Source organism: Dasypus novemcinctus, chromosome X, assembly GCF_030445035.2.
Source record: "Dasypus novemcinctus isolate mDasNov1 chromosome X, mDasNov1.1.hap2, whole genome shotgun sequence".
NCBI lineage: Eukaryota > Metazoa > Chordata > Mammalia > Cingulata > Dasypodidae > Dasypus > Dasypus novemcinctus.
Window position 1 is genome coordinate 81,244,259 of NC_080704.1, and position 13,268 is coordinate 81,257,526.

Sequence of the window (13,268 nt, forward strand, 5' to 3'; positions counted from 1 at the left end):
ATGGGACCTCATATATATATATATATTTTTAATGTAATATTATTACAAAGTCAATAAAAAAATAAAAAATAAATAAAAAAGGAAACAAATACCATTTACAATAGTAAATAGAAAAATCAAATGCCTAGGAATAAATTTAACTAAAGATATAAAAGACTTATTCACAGAAAACTACACAACACTGCTAAAGGAATCAAAGAAGACCTAAATAAATGGAAGAATACTCCGTGTTCATGGATAGGAAGTTTAAGATTATTAACATTTCTATCCTACCAAAACTGATATACAGATTCAATGCAATCCCAATAAAAATCAACACATAATTCTTAATGAACTAGAAAAACTAACCATGAAATTTATTTGGAAAGGAAAAAGGCTCCGAATAGCCAAAGGCATATTGAAAAAGAAAAGTGAAATTAGAGGAATCACATTACCAGTCTTCAAAACATACTAGAAAGCTACAGTATTGAAAGTGGCATGGTATTGGCATAAGGATAGAATCACTGACCAATGGAACCGAATTGAAAGTTCTGATATAGATCCAGATATATACAATCATACGATATTCAACAAGGCCACTAAACCCACTCAACTGGGAGAGAATGGCCTCTTCAACAAATGGTGCATGGAGAACTGGATATCTATATTTAAAAGAATGAAAGAGGATTACAAGCTCACACCTTAAACAAAAATCAACTCAAGATGAATCAAAGACCTAAATATAAGAGTCATACCATAACGACCTTAGAAAGCAATGTAGGGAAACATCGACAGGACCTTGTAATAGGAAATGGCTTCATGAACTTCAAAGGAAAAGCATGAGCAGCAAAAATGGGAGTTCTTCAAAATTAGAGCCTTTTGCACCTGAAAGCAGTTTGTCAAGAAAGTGAAAAGAGAGCCTACCCAATGGTATAAAATATTTGGTAAACATATATCTGATAGGAGACTAATATCTTGCATATATAAAGAACTCCTACATCTCAAAAATAAAAAGACAACCAAGCCATTTAAAAAAATGGGCAAGAGACTTAAACAGACACTTCTCCAAAGAAGAAATACAAATGGCTAAAAAGCACATGAAAAAATGCTCAAAGTCACTACCTGTTAGGGTAATGTAAATCAAAACTACAATGAGATACCATCTTACTCCCATGACTGGCAGCTATCAAAAAATTAGAAGACTATAAGTGTTGGAGAGGATGTGGAGGAATGGGAACGCTCATCCTCTGCTGGTGGGAATGCAGACGGATCCAGCCATTGTGGAGGACAGTCTGGCAGTTTCTCAAAAAATTAGCTATAGTTTTGCCATTTGACCCAGCAATTCCACTTCTGAGTATACGCCCACTAGAACTGAAAACAAGGACACAAACTGATATATGCACACCAATGTTCATAGCAGCACTATTCGCCATTGCCAAAAGTTGGAATCAACCCAAATGCCCATGAACAGATGAATGGATAAATAAAATGTGGTATATACATACAATGGAATACTACTCATCTATAAGAATGGATACATTACAAACACATGTGATAACATGAATGAATCTTGAGAACCTTATGTTGAGAGAAGCAACTCAAGCTTTGAAGGACAAATACTAAATGATGTCTCTGATATGAAATAAGTAAACTAAGCTGTCTCAGAGTGCTAGAGACTGGATGAGCTTAAAGAAAGTTTGGGGGAGAGGAAGGTTGCGAGCTGACACCTACATGGGTGAAATCTGTGATAAGCAGGAGGTAAGTTTTTATTGAGGGAAAGGATAAAATGGGGGCATAGGGATATCTTTGGGTGGATCTACAAGTGCTTGAGGGGTCTAAGGATGGAAGGATGGGTCAGATGGCCCAAGAAATTGGGGGGATGGGGGGGAACATTTGGACATAGGACATTGTCAGGTATGTGGTTGAATCTATAATGTTGGAAAAACTCGTTAGAAAATATAATAAGGAAATTTACCTGTTTCAGATGCTTCAATGGGGACTTCTGATACAGGGCAGGCTTCTAGGTAGTGTGAGAGTGCTCGTTTTGTCATAGTGGGTTATATAATTGGGTGGAACTTCATACAATGAGTGTGAAGGTATACCCACATCCTGGGGAGGACTGATGTTCTCAAACAGAGGGAATTGGGTCTCTCGAGAGAATTGGTGGTTTCCAGTGGGTTAGGGCAGTTGAGTATGTCAAGCCCTCAACATTGATGCAAGTATATGTGAATATGATGGTTCAAGTAATGAAGATTCATTGTCACTATGGGTGCTATGGGGAGGGCGAGAGAGGTATTGAATACATAGAATCAGGGTAACTGTGGGCCAATGGAAGTGTTCCACAAGATCATGCAATGATTAATATAGGACATGTTAAATTATGCCAAAAAATGTATGAAAGTTCATAGGCTAAAATTTAAACCATAATGTAAAATGTAGATAACTAAAAATATATAAAAAGGTATAGTCTAAAAAATAAACCATAATGTAAACCAAAATGCAACCCTGGTTGAAAGCTTTGTTTCAATAACTGTACATCAGCTGCAGCAAATATAATATGAACATGTAAAAAAATCACCACTGGGGAATGGAAAAAGTGTTTGATGTTGGATATGTGGGAGTACCCTATATTATATATGTGAAGTACTGTGATCTAAAACTTTTTGAAGACAAAACTAATAATCAGGAAAAAAAAAAGAATGGATGAAGACTCTGAGGAAGAAATGAAAGAAATTGCCTTGCCACTGTACATACAGGGCAACACCTATTGCAGTGATGAAAGGCAAAACGTCAAAAACAAATCTTTCTCAATTTTTCATTTTTGATACCACAAATTATTTTTACTTTATTTAATTTCTCTTAATTAATACATATTCTATATCTAACCTTTAAACCCATCACTATATTCCACTTTACTATTAATGGAACTTGGCAATATATTAGGCTTCACTTTTGAAGAAGTTTTGGATCACAGACAGGTTCAATTATGGCATTGGAGGAACACTGGTATGGGGTGTTATTGATGGGAGGCACATGGTTCGGAGGAAGTGCTCCCGGACATGTATACAGGGTACATAAAAATGTTTAGATATTTTCATAGTGGTTACAGTTTAAAATGACACCTGACTTCCTAGCCAGTAGAGCTCTCTCACATTCCCCAATGGAACAGCAGGAATCCCCTAAGTGCAATGGCAAAGACTAATAAAGAAGGATGGTCCAACAATGAGCCCTTGATACTGATGACTATGCTTCTGAGTCTGTGCACCTGAAATATGAACTAGGCCTAGAGCTTCAGGGTACCTAAACGTTACTTCCTGAGAGCCTCCTTGTTGCTCAAATATGTTCACTCTCTAAGTCATACTCAGCATATTAATGCATTACTTTCGCCCCAGCGTTGGACATGACTCCCGGGGATGAGTCTCCCTTGTGCCAAGGGATTACTACCAAACATCAGTTGATGATGTAACTAAAGAAAGACCTTGAATAAAAGTGTCAACTCAAAACAGTAGAATATCTCAGCCTTCATGTAATATCAGGTGTTAAAAACTGCTTTTTGACCTTGAATAAAATGGAGAAATGGAAAGGGCCAATGAGTTTATGTGGCTCTGAGTCTCCAAAAAAGAGCCGGGAGGTCATCAGAGGGGTTGCACTTAATCATGCCTCAGCAGGGTCCCGGAGACAGCCAAAGTAGATACAATCCCAGGTACTGGTTCTCCTGAGGGCTACAGAGACCCACAGGTTCTATGGTCATGGCAGATGGCTCTGGAGTTCAGTGCCATGTCAGTTGGCCCTCTTTCGAGTTTGTGTTCCTGAGTGTGATGGAGTTGGACTCAGATGTGACCTTTCTACACATGCCTCTTCTATCACTTTTACTGGACCTGTGGTTGGTGCTGGGATTGCTGTATACTCAGGAGACCTGAATCTCTGGAATATCTATGTGACAGCCAGGCCCTGGGCCTCAGCAGACTTGCGGCTCCTACCCTCTGGTTTATTGGACTTCCCTGGTCAGTAAACAAGGAGGTGAAGAAGGTCAAGCACCACACCAGGGAGCCAAGAATGCCTACAACTGCAAGTTGAATTGCATCCATCATCCATGTGGAATCTAAGCCCCCTCTCGATATAGAGGTGGAGTAGACATAACCATCCCAGGGTCCACAGGATGGAGAAATAGAGTATGGATTAGAGTGGACATACTGATATTCTTCTATGGAACTATTGTGATTAGTAATGGAAGAAATTGTAACATTGGTGTGGAGAAAATGGCCACAGTAGCTGCTGAAGGTAGGGAGAGGGAAGAAGAGATATGATGTGGGGGCATTTTCAGGACTTGGAGTTGTTCTGGGTGGTACTGCAGGGACAGATAGTAGACAGTGAATGTCCTGCCATGGTCCACTGGGTGGACTGGGGGAGAGTGTAAACCGCAATGTAAACCATTATCCATGTGGTGCAGCAGTGTTTCAAAATGTATTCACCAAATACAATGAATTTCCCAAGATGATGAAAGAGGCTGTTAATTTAGGAGGAGTGGTGTGAGGGGGTAGTGTTCTGTAGGGCCCTCTTATATTTTTTGAATGTGACATTTAAAAAATAATAAAGAGAAAGAAAAAAAGAATTGGTTCTTTGATGTCAATAAAATTGGCCAACCCTTAGACTAAGAAAGAAAAAGAGAGAAGATACAAATACACAAAATAAGAAATGAGAATGGGGATATCACCATTTACCCCACAGAAACAAAAACATCATAAGAGGATACTTTGAAAAACAATATGCCAACAAGAAGTACAATTTCGAGGAAATGGATAAATTCCTAGATATACATAAACAGCCTACACTGATGAAAGAAGAAATTGATGATCTCAACAAACCAATCACAAGTAAAGAGATGGAATTGTTCATTAAATCCTCCCAAATAAGAAGAGTCCTGTGCCAGAGGGCTTCACATGGAAATTTTACCAAATATTCTGGAAAGAAGTAACACAAATCTTCCTTAAACTCTTTCAAAAAATTAAAATAGAAGGAACATTGCCTAACTCATTCTATGATGGCAACGTTACGCTAATATCAAAGCCAAAGAAAGACAACACAAGAAAAGAAATTTAGATACCAATCTCTCTAAAGAACCTATTTGCAAAAATGTCAACAAAATACTTGCTAATCATATTCAAAAAAACTTCTAATGAATTATACACTATGTCCAAGTGGGTTTCATTCCTGGTATGCAAGGATGGTTCAATATTAGAAAATCAATTAATGTAATACATCACATAAACAGATCAAAGGGAAAGAATCACATGATAATATTTAAAGCCACAGAAAAAGCATTTCACAAAATACAGCACACTTTCTTGATAAAACACTCAAAAGATAAGAATAGAACAAAACTTTCTGAATATGACAAAAGGTATATATGAAAAATCCAGAGCTAACATCATTTACAATGGTGAAATCTAAGATCGTTCCCTCTAAGATCAGGAACAAGACAAGGATGCCCTCTATCACCCCTCCTTTTTATTTTGTTTTAGAAGTACTTGCTTGAGCACTGCAGGAAGAACCAAATATAAAAAGCATCCAAATTGGAAAGGAAGAAGTCAAAATTTCACTATTTGCAGAAGACATGATCCTATACATAGAAAACCTTGAGAAATCTGCAGTGAAGATTCTAGAACTTATAAATGAGTTCAGAAATGTTACAGGTTATAAGATCAATTCACAAAAATCAGTAGCATTTCTGTACACCAATAATGAGAAATCTGAGGAGGAAATCAATCAATAAATACCATTTACAATAGTAAGTAAAAAATTCAAATACCTAGGAAGAAAGTTAATGAAAGATGTAAAAGCCATATACACAGAAAACTACACACCACTGTTCAAGGAAATCAAAAAAGACTTAAATAAGTGGAAGAATATTCTCTGTTCATGGATAGGAAGACTTAATATTAAGATGTCTATCCTACACAAACTTATCTACAGATTCAATGCAATCCCAATAAATTCATCATAGCATTTTTAATGAACTAGAAAAATTATGAAATTTATTTGAAATGGAAAAATGCCTCAAATAGCCAAAGACATTGAAAAAAAAAAAGAAATTGGAGGGAAAACACTACATGACTTCACACATACTACAAAACTACAGTGGTGAAAAAGGTATGGTATTGGCACAAGGATGACATACTGACCAATGGAACCAAACTGAGAATTCGATATAGATACTCATATATACAGTTATCTGATATTCAACAAGGCCACCAAGCCCACTCAACTGGAAGAGAATGGCCCCTTCAACAAATGGTGCTTGGAGAAATGGATATCCATATGCAAAAGAACGAAAGAGGATTATCACCTAATACCTTATACAAAAATCAACTCAAGATGGGTGGGAGACCTAGATGTAAGAGTCAAGACCATAAATACCTTGGAGAACAAGGTAGGGAAGCATCTATAGGACCATGTAATAGGAAATGGCTTCACAAACTTCACACCAAAAGCACGAGCAGCAGAAGAACAAATAGATGAATGGAAATTCTTCAAAATTAGAGCCTTTTGCACCTCAAAGGAGTTTGTCAGTAAAGTGAAAGACAGTCTATCCAATGGTAAAAAAAAAAATTGGTAAATATATATATGACAGGAGACTAATATCTTGCATATATAAAGAAATCTTACATCTCAAAAATAAAAAAAAAAAGATTAAAAAAATGGGCAAGAGAGTTAAGCAGACTTCTCCAAAGAAGAAATATACATGGCTAAAAATCACATGAAAAGATGCTCAAAAGCACTAGCTGTGAGGAATCACAAATCAAAACTACAATGAGATACCATCTTACTTCCATTAGGCTGGCAGCTACTAAAGAACAGAAGACTAGAAGGGTTGGAGAGACTGTGGAGGAATGGGAACCCTCTTCCACTGCTGGTGGGAATGCAGAAGGATCCAGCCATTGAGGAGGACATTTCGGTGCTTTCTCAAAATACTAGCTGTAGATTTACCATATGACCCAGCAATTCCACTACTGGTTATATACCCAGAAGAACTGAAAACTAGGACACAAACCGATATATGCACACCGATATTAATAGTGGCATTATTCACTATTGCCAAAAGTTGGAAACAACCCAATTGTCCCTCAAGAGATTAATGGATAAATAAAATGTGGTACATACATACAATGGAATACTATTCCACTATAAGAAGGATTACAGTACAAACACATGGGGTAACATGGATGAATATTGAGTACCTTATGTTGAGTGAAGCAAGCCAGGCTTTGAAGGACAAATACTACATGGCCTTTCTGATATGAAATAAACAAACCAGAGTTCCGGCAGAGAGCGCGGTGAAGAGCGGAGCGCGAATCCCCTCCCCGGGCCCTCCGGCCTCTCGGCCCTCGGGTGGGTGAGCCGGGGGGCCCGGGGGTGGTGTGTGGTCCTTGCCCTGCAGAGACCCAGAGCCCTCGCCGCGATTGCTCACTGGCCCGGACCAGGCCCTGAGGCAGCGGCGGAACCCTGCTCTCCCTTCCCCCATGATGTTCTGAAGGCAGCGGTGGCGGCCTCGCCCAGCCTGGGCCCCACCCGCGGCCAGATTTCCTTGCCCAAAATTGTCGGGCGGCGGCTTAAGCCCCCAGCGGGCCACCGAGGACGCGGCCCCTTTGGGCGGCGGGCGCGGCGGGGAGAGAAGAATGGCGGCTACGAACGAACGCCACGGAGGGCCGTTAGGCACCTCCAGGGCCCAGAAGGCGCGCCTGCGTGGACTCAAGTTCGGCCACCTCTATAGGCCGTGGAAGCGTGCAGATCCGGGATCTGAGGTGATCGCTCAGTCCCGGTTGGACAACATGCCGCTTGCCCCGACAACAACGGACAAAGGCCTTAACGGGCCTGGAAGGTGAGCGGAACCCTGGACAATGGCGGGTGGAACGGTTAGCGGCCATCGGGCGGCCAGTCATCGTTCTACCCGAACTTGCTTGATATTTGAAGAGAGAAATAGTAGAATAACGTGCAACATTTGGGCAACAAGAAGTGTCCACAACCCTTTGGGAAGATTTACTGGCCATTTACAGAAGGCCTGTGTATATAATATGAAAAAGCTGCTCTCAACTTTTCCCCCAACCTTTTAAAAGAAAACTTATGCTACATCTAGGCTTTCTAGATGAAAAGAGGTTGCCGACGTATGATAAAGTAGAGTTAGAAAATCACATGTTTTGTAATGAGCATCTATTTAAAAAAAAAAATAGAAAAATATCTTCTGGAAATGACTTGGAGATGGAATTTAGACTGCCTCTGGAAGCGACACCGGGAGCCACGTACATCCATGTTTTGTGGGTTAGAGGAGGTGAAGCAGAGAAGGCTGAGAAGAGGATGAGAAGATTCTTTGCCAGACTGGTCATATTTAGAAGATATTTTCATATTGTAACCATTGTTCTGTATGTCACTACCCTATGTATAGTTGACAATACTAAGTACTTTTTAAAAATATCTCTTCCTAGATGTTCTGAAGTGCCTGACGTACGTAAAAAGTAGAGGTAGTAAAAGAACACATTTTGTAAAAATCTTTTTGTTAAAATTCATATAAAATATTATGGGGGGTTTTGGAATAGCCAAACCACCTCTCTGAATAGTTCACATTTTGTGCACTGGTTTGGGGGTGGGGGGATAAGGAAGTGCAAGGGCTCTATGCTAGTGTGTTTAGAATGAGGCAAGATTAACCATTGTCCCTGTGTTCCCGCCCGCTTTTGGTTTTGTACTTTGCTGTGTATATAGTGTATATAATGGACAAACACGTCCTAATTTACATCTAGTCTTCCAGATGTTAAAGAGGTTGCCAGTGTATGAAAATATAGTAAATACATTTTGTGTTAAAATTCCTAGGAAAGATTGTCTTCTGAAAACTTGAGCATTATAGCCCACAAGGAGGGATGTGGAGGGAGGGATAAAAGGAAAGGGTTTTAGACCAGAATGTTCATATTTAGAAGACACTTTCAGATTATAACTTGTTAAATGTGTGTTTAGTCAAGACCGCTCTGTATATAGTGGACAAAATAAGTCCTTATTTGAAACATCTAGTCTGTCTAGATGTTTAGAAGTGCCCGACGTATGTTTAAAGTAGAAGTAGTAAAACATTATTTTGTAAATATCATTTTGCTCAGTTTCATAGGAAATACTGTCTTTTGGAAATAGGTTGCTAAACCGTCTCTCTGGGTAGCATACTACTGCCTATATATTCATTCATTGATTTGGAGGAGGTGGGAGGGAAGCAATTGCAAAAGGTAATTTGCTAGTATGTCCATACTTGGATAATTTCAGGCAAAACTTTTCTGTTATGTTCTTTGCATTTTGTTTGGTTTGTATATAGTGTATATAGTGGACAAATGAGTCCTAATTTTGCAACATCTAGGGGTTCACAGTATATGACAAAGTAGAGTTAGTAAAATTAGCATATTTTGTATACTTTGTGTTGAAATTCATTGGAAAGTTTGTCTTCTGTTATTGACTTTCGGTATGAATTTGTTCAACCACCTCAGAGCATTGCACTTGCCTGTACTTGTCCACTGAACTGGTGGTGGAGAAAAGGGAATGAGGAAGGAGTGGTTCCAGGCCAAGATGGTCATGTTTAGGAGATACCTCAGATTATATAACCTTGTTATGTGTGTTCAATTTTATTTAACATTATGTATGTAGTGGACAAGTAAGTACTTATTTGAAATATCTAGTCTTTCTAAATATTTTAGAAGTGCTTGATGTGCTTAAAAATAGAGTTAGTAAAAGAACACTGTAAATAGCTTTTAAAAACTGGTGGGATATTGTCTTTGGAAATGGAACTGTACTCTTGTTCTTTGGTTTGAGGGAGGTGGGAGGGAAGAAAGTGCAAAAGGTGTTTGCTAGTGTGTACTAGAAAATTTCTGATCATCTTTTGCCCTGTATGTGCATTCATTTAACTTTGCTGTACTGTATATATTGTATATATACTGGACAAATGAGTCCTAATTTTACAATATCTAGTCTCTAGATATTAAAGAGGTTGCCAATGTATGACAAAAGTAGAGTTAGTAAACTAACACATTTTGTACACTTTGTGTTAAAATTCATAGAAATGCTATCTTCTGAAAATGGCTTTTGGAAATGAAATTGTAAAACCACATCTAAGTGACATGTGCCTGTAAATCAGCCACTGGGTTTGTAGTAAAGAGAAGGGATTGGGAGAAATGAAGGGCTCTAGACCAGAATGTTTCTATTTAGAAGACACTTTCAAATATAACCATTGTTACATGTGTATAGTTTATTTAACACTACTGTGTATATAGTGGACGAATTAAGTCCTCATTTGAAACATCTAGACTTTCTAGATGTTTAGAAGTGCACAAAGTATGTTAAAAGTAGAGGTAGTGAAATAACATTGTAGATATTGTTTTGTTAAATTTCATATGAAAGATCTTTTGGAAATGGAGTGGTTACAGCACCTCCACAGCAGTTACATACTATGTGCTGTTTCAGGGAGGAGGGGGAAGGAAGTGCCAAGTGCTCTAAGGCAGTAAGTCTGTAGTTAGATAAGATAAACCATCATCTGTGTTCTGTGCATTTTCTTTTACTTTTCTGTGTAAATAGTGTATATAATGGACAAACTTGTCCTAATGTTATATCATCTAGTCTTTCTAGATGTTAAAGAGGTTGCCAGTGTATTACAGAAGTAGAGTTAGTAAACTAATGCATTTTGTACTTTTTTTTTTGTTAAAATTCATAGGGAAGACTGTTGAAAACGACAGAATTAAATTTGTGAAAGCAAAATTGTTCAAAAAAAAAAATCCCCTCTAAGCATTGCAAATGCAAACCACTAAGTTGATAGAGGTCAGAAGGGGAAGGATTATAGGCCGGAATGTTCCTTTTAAGAAGACATTTTTGGGTTATATCCTTTATTATGTGTGCGGTTTATTCAGTGCTACTGTGTGTATTGTGGACAAGCTTAAGTCCTTGCTTGAAACAGCTAGTCTTTCTAGATGTTTAGAAGTAAACAACATGTTAAAGTAGAAAGTGTAAAACAATACTTCAGATATGTTTTCTGTTAATACGTAGGAATGACTATTTGGGGAATGGGATTGTTAAACTAGATGTCTTGGAGCAGGATGCTGATGGGGTGGTGGTGGGGGCAGGGAAGGAAGTGCCCAGGGAAGGTTCTTTGCCTGTGAGTTGTGAGACAAGTTCAGATTGTCTGACCATTGTTCTCTAGGCATTTTAGTTATTACTGTGTATTACAGGACAAGACCTAATGTCCAAAGTATGTAAAAAATAGAGGTAGTAAAATAATCCCTATATAAAGGTTCTTGTGTTAGTTTTAGGATGTACTGTCTTCTGGGAGTGACCTCTGTCCATCCACCTTGAAATGGTGGGTGAGGAAGATGAGGAAGGGCAAAGGGAAGGGCTCCTTGGTAGTACTCTATATCTAGAAGACAGTTGTAGATTATAACCATAGTTCTATAAGTACATTTTTTGGTAAAAATACCTGTGTTAATTGCAGATATGGTTCATACTTTACTTCACATCTAAGCTTTTTAGATATCTTGAGGTGACAATGTATGATAAAATGTAGAGCTAGTGAATTAATGAATTTATAAATATCTTTTTTTTTTTTTTAGTTAATAGAAGCATTTTTGACGTGGAATTGTTAAACCACCTCTGAGCAGTATGCACCAGGACTTGTTCATTAAATTGGCTGCAGAAGGGCAGGGGGAGGGGTATATGCAGATGTGTTCATATTTCCATTTGAAGCTAACAGTGTGTGAGCATCTCTTGGCTATACCATAGGAAAACATTGTTAATTCAATAGAAACATATGTTCTTGCTAATAATTCAATATAGATCTGATAATGAATTTTCTTAGAAGCATTATACTTATTGTACTCTTGCTTTTGTCTCACTTTAACTTGAGCATTATTAAGGGAGCACAGTATTTGTAATTCTGCCAGTATCTATAGAGGCCTGTTGATATTTTTGTCCCCAAGAAAGGAATACATTTTTTTCCCGCTGAGATGGTGTCATATATTCTTGGTCATCACAATATCTCATGGCTTTGGGGCTGTGAGTTGGTAAATATTCATGATGTGTGATAAAGCATGATACATTCTGTGAGATCTTGACTAGATAAAAATGTATGCTCCGTTGTGTCTATACACACACAGGACCTAAAGGTTATGTCAAACTAAACTGCTTGTGATTCTGGATGACTTTTGTGTTCTTTGCTTCTTGTGCTTTTCAGTTTTCTATATTGCACAATTAAAAGTTTGAAAAAAATAAATGTTACTTTAAAAACCTTCAAAAAAAAAAAGAAATAAACAAACCAATTGTATCAGAGAGTTGTACAATGGATGATAGGCTTACAGGAAATTGGGGGAGAGAAAGGTTGTGAGCTAATGTCTATATGGGTGAAATCTATGATAAAATGGGGATAAGTAGTTGTACAGGGAAGGGATAATATGGGGGGTACAGGGATACTATTGGGTGGGGCTTTGCAGACTTGAGGGGGGCTTGGGTTGTGAGGATGGGTCAGATGGCCCAAAGAATATGGGGGAGGGTGTGAGAAACAGTTGAACATGGGAGATTTTCAGGTATTTGGTTGAAACTATAATGTTGAGAATACTCTTTAGAAAATATAATAAGGAAGGGTTACCTGTTAAAGTGATTAATGGGGGGCTTCTGGAACAGGGCTTGGCTTTTAGGGAGTATGTGAGTCCATATCTTGTAATAGTGTATTTTATCATTATTGGGGACTCACACAATATGTGGGAAGCTGTACCCTCATAATGGGGAGTCCTGATATTCTCAAACATAGGGACTTGTGTCTTTTGAGAGAATTGGTGGCTCCCAATGGGGGAGGACAGACTAGAGTGTCAAGCCCTCAGCATTGATGCAAGTATCTGTGAATCTGGTCCTTCAAGCAGTAAAGCTTGGTTGTCACTGTAGGCCATGAAGGGAGTGGGAGAGAGGAATAGAATAGATGGAAGCAGGGTAATTGGGAGCAATGGAAGCGTTCCACAAGATTTTGCAATGATGGATATAGGGCATATTTAATTTTACCAAAAATTGCAAGAGACATGCAAACATGCATATCATGGATGTCACAGAAGGAGAAGAGAAGGAAAAGGAGGAGATCGTTTAATTGAAGAAACACTGGTAGAAAATTGCCCAAACCTATTGAAAGTCATAAGTATCCATGTCCAAGAAGCACAATATACTCCCATCTACATAAATCTGAATAGTTCTACTCAGAGACACATACTAATCAGAATGTAAAATGTCAAAGACAA

At 38.3% G+C, this 13,268-nt stretch overlaps 1 long non-coding RNA gene across 1 annotated transcript; it reads left to right on the top strand.

Annotated features, from left to right (window-relative positions):
- Nucleotides 1-7,301: 7,301 nt before the first annotated feature.
- Nucleotides 7,302-12,243, top strand: LOC105747326 (uncharacterized). Its single transcript, XR_001119409.3, has 2 exons — nt 7,302-8,396; nt 11,601-12,243. It is a non-coding gene; the product is annotated as an uncharacterized lncRNA (long non-coding RNA).
- Nucleotides 12,244-13,268: the final 1,025 nt, after the last annotated feature.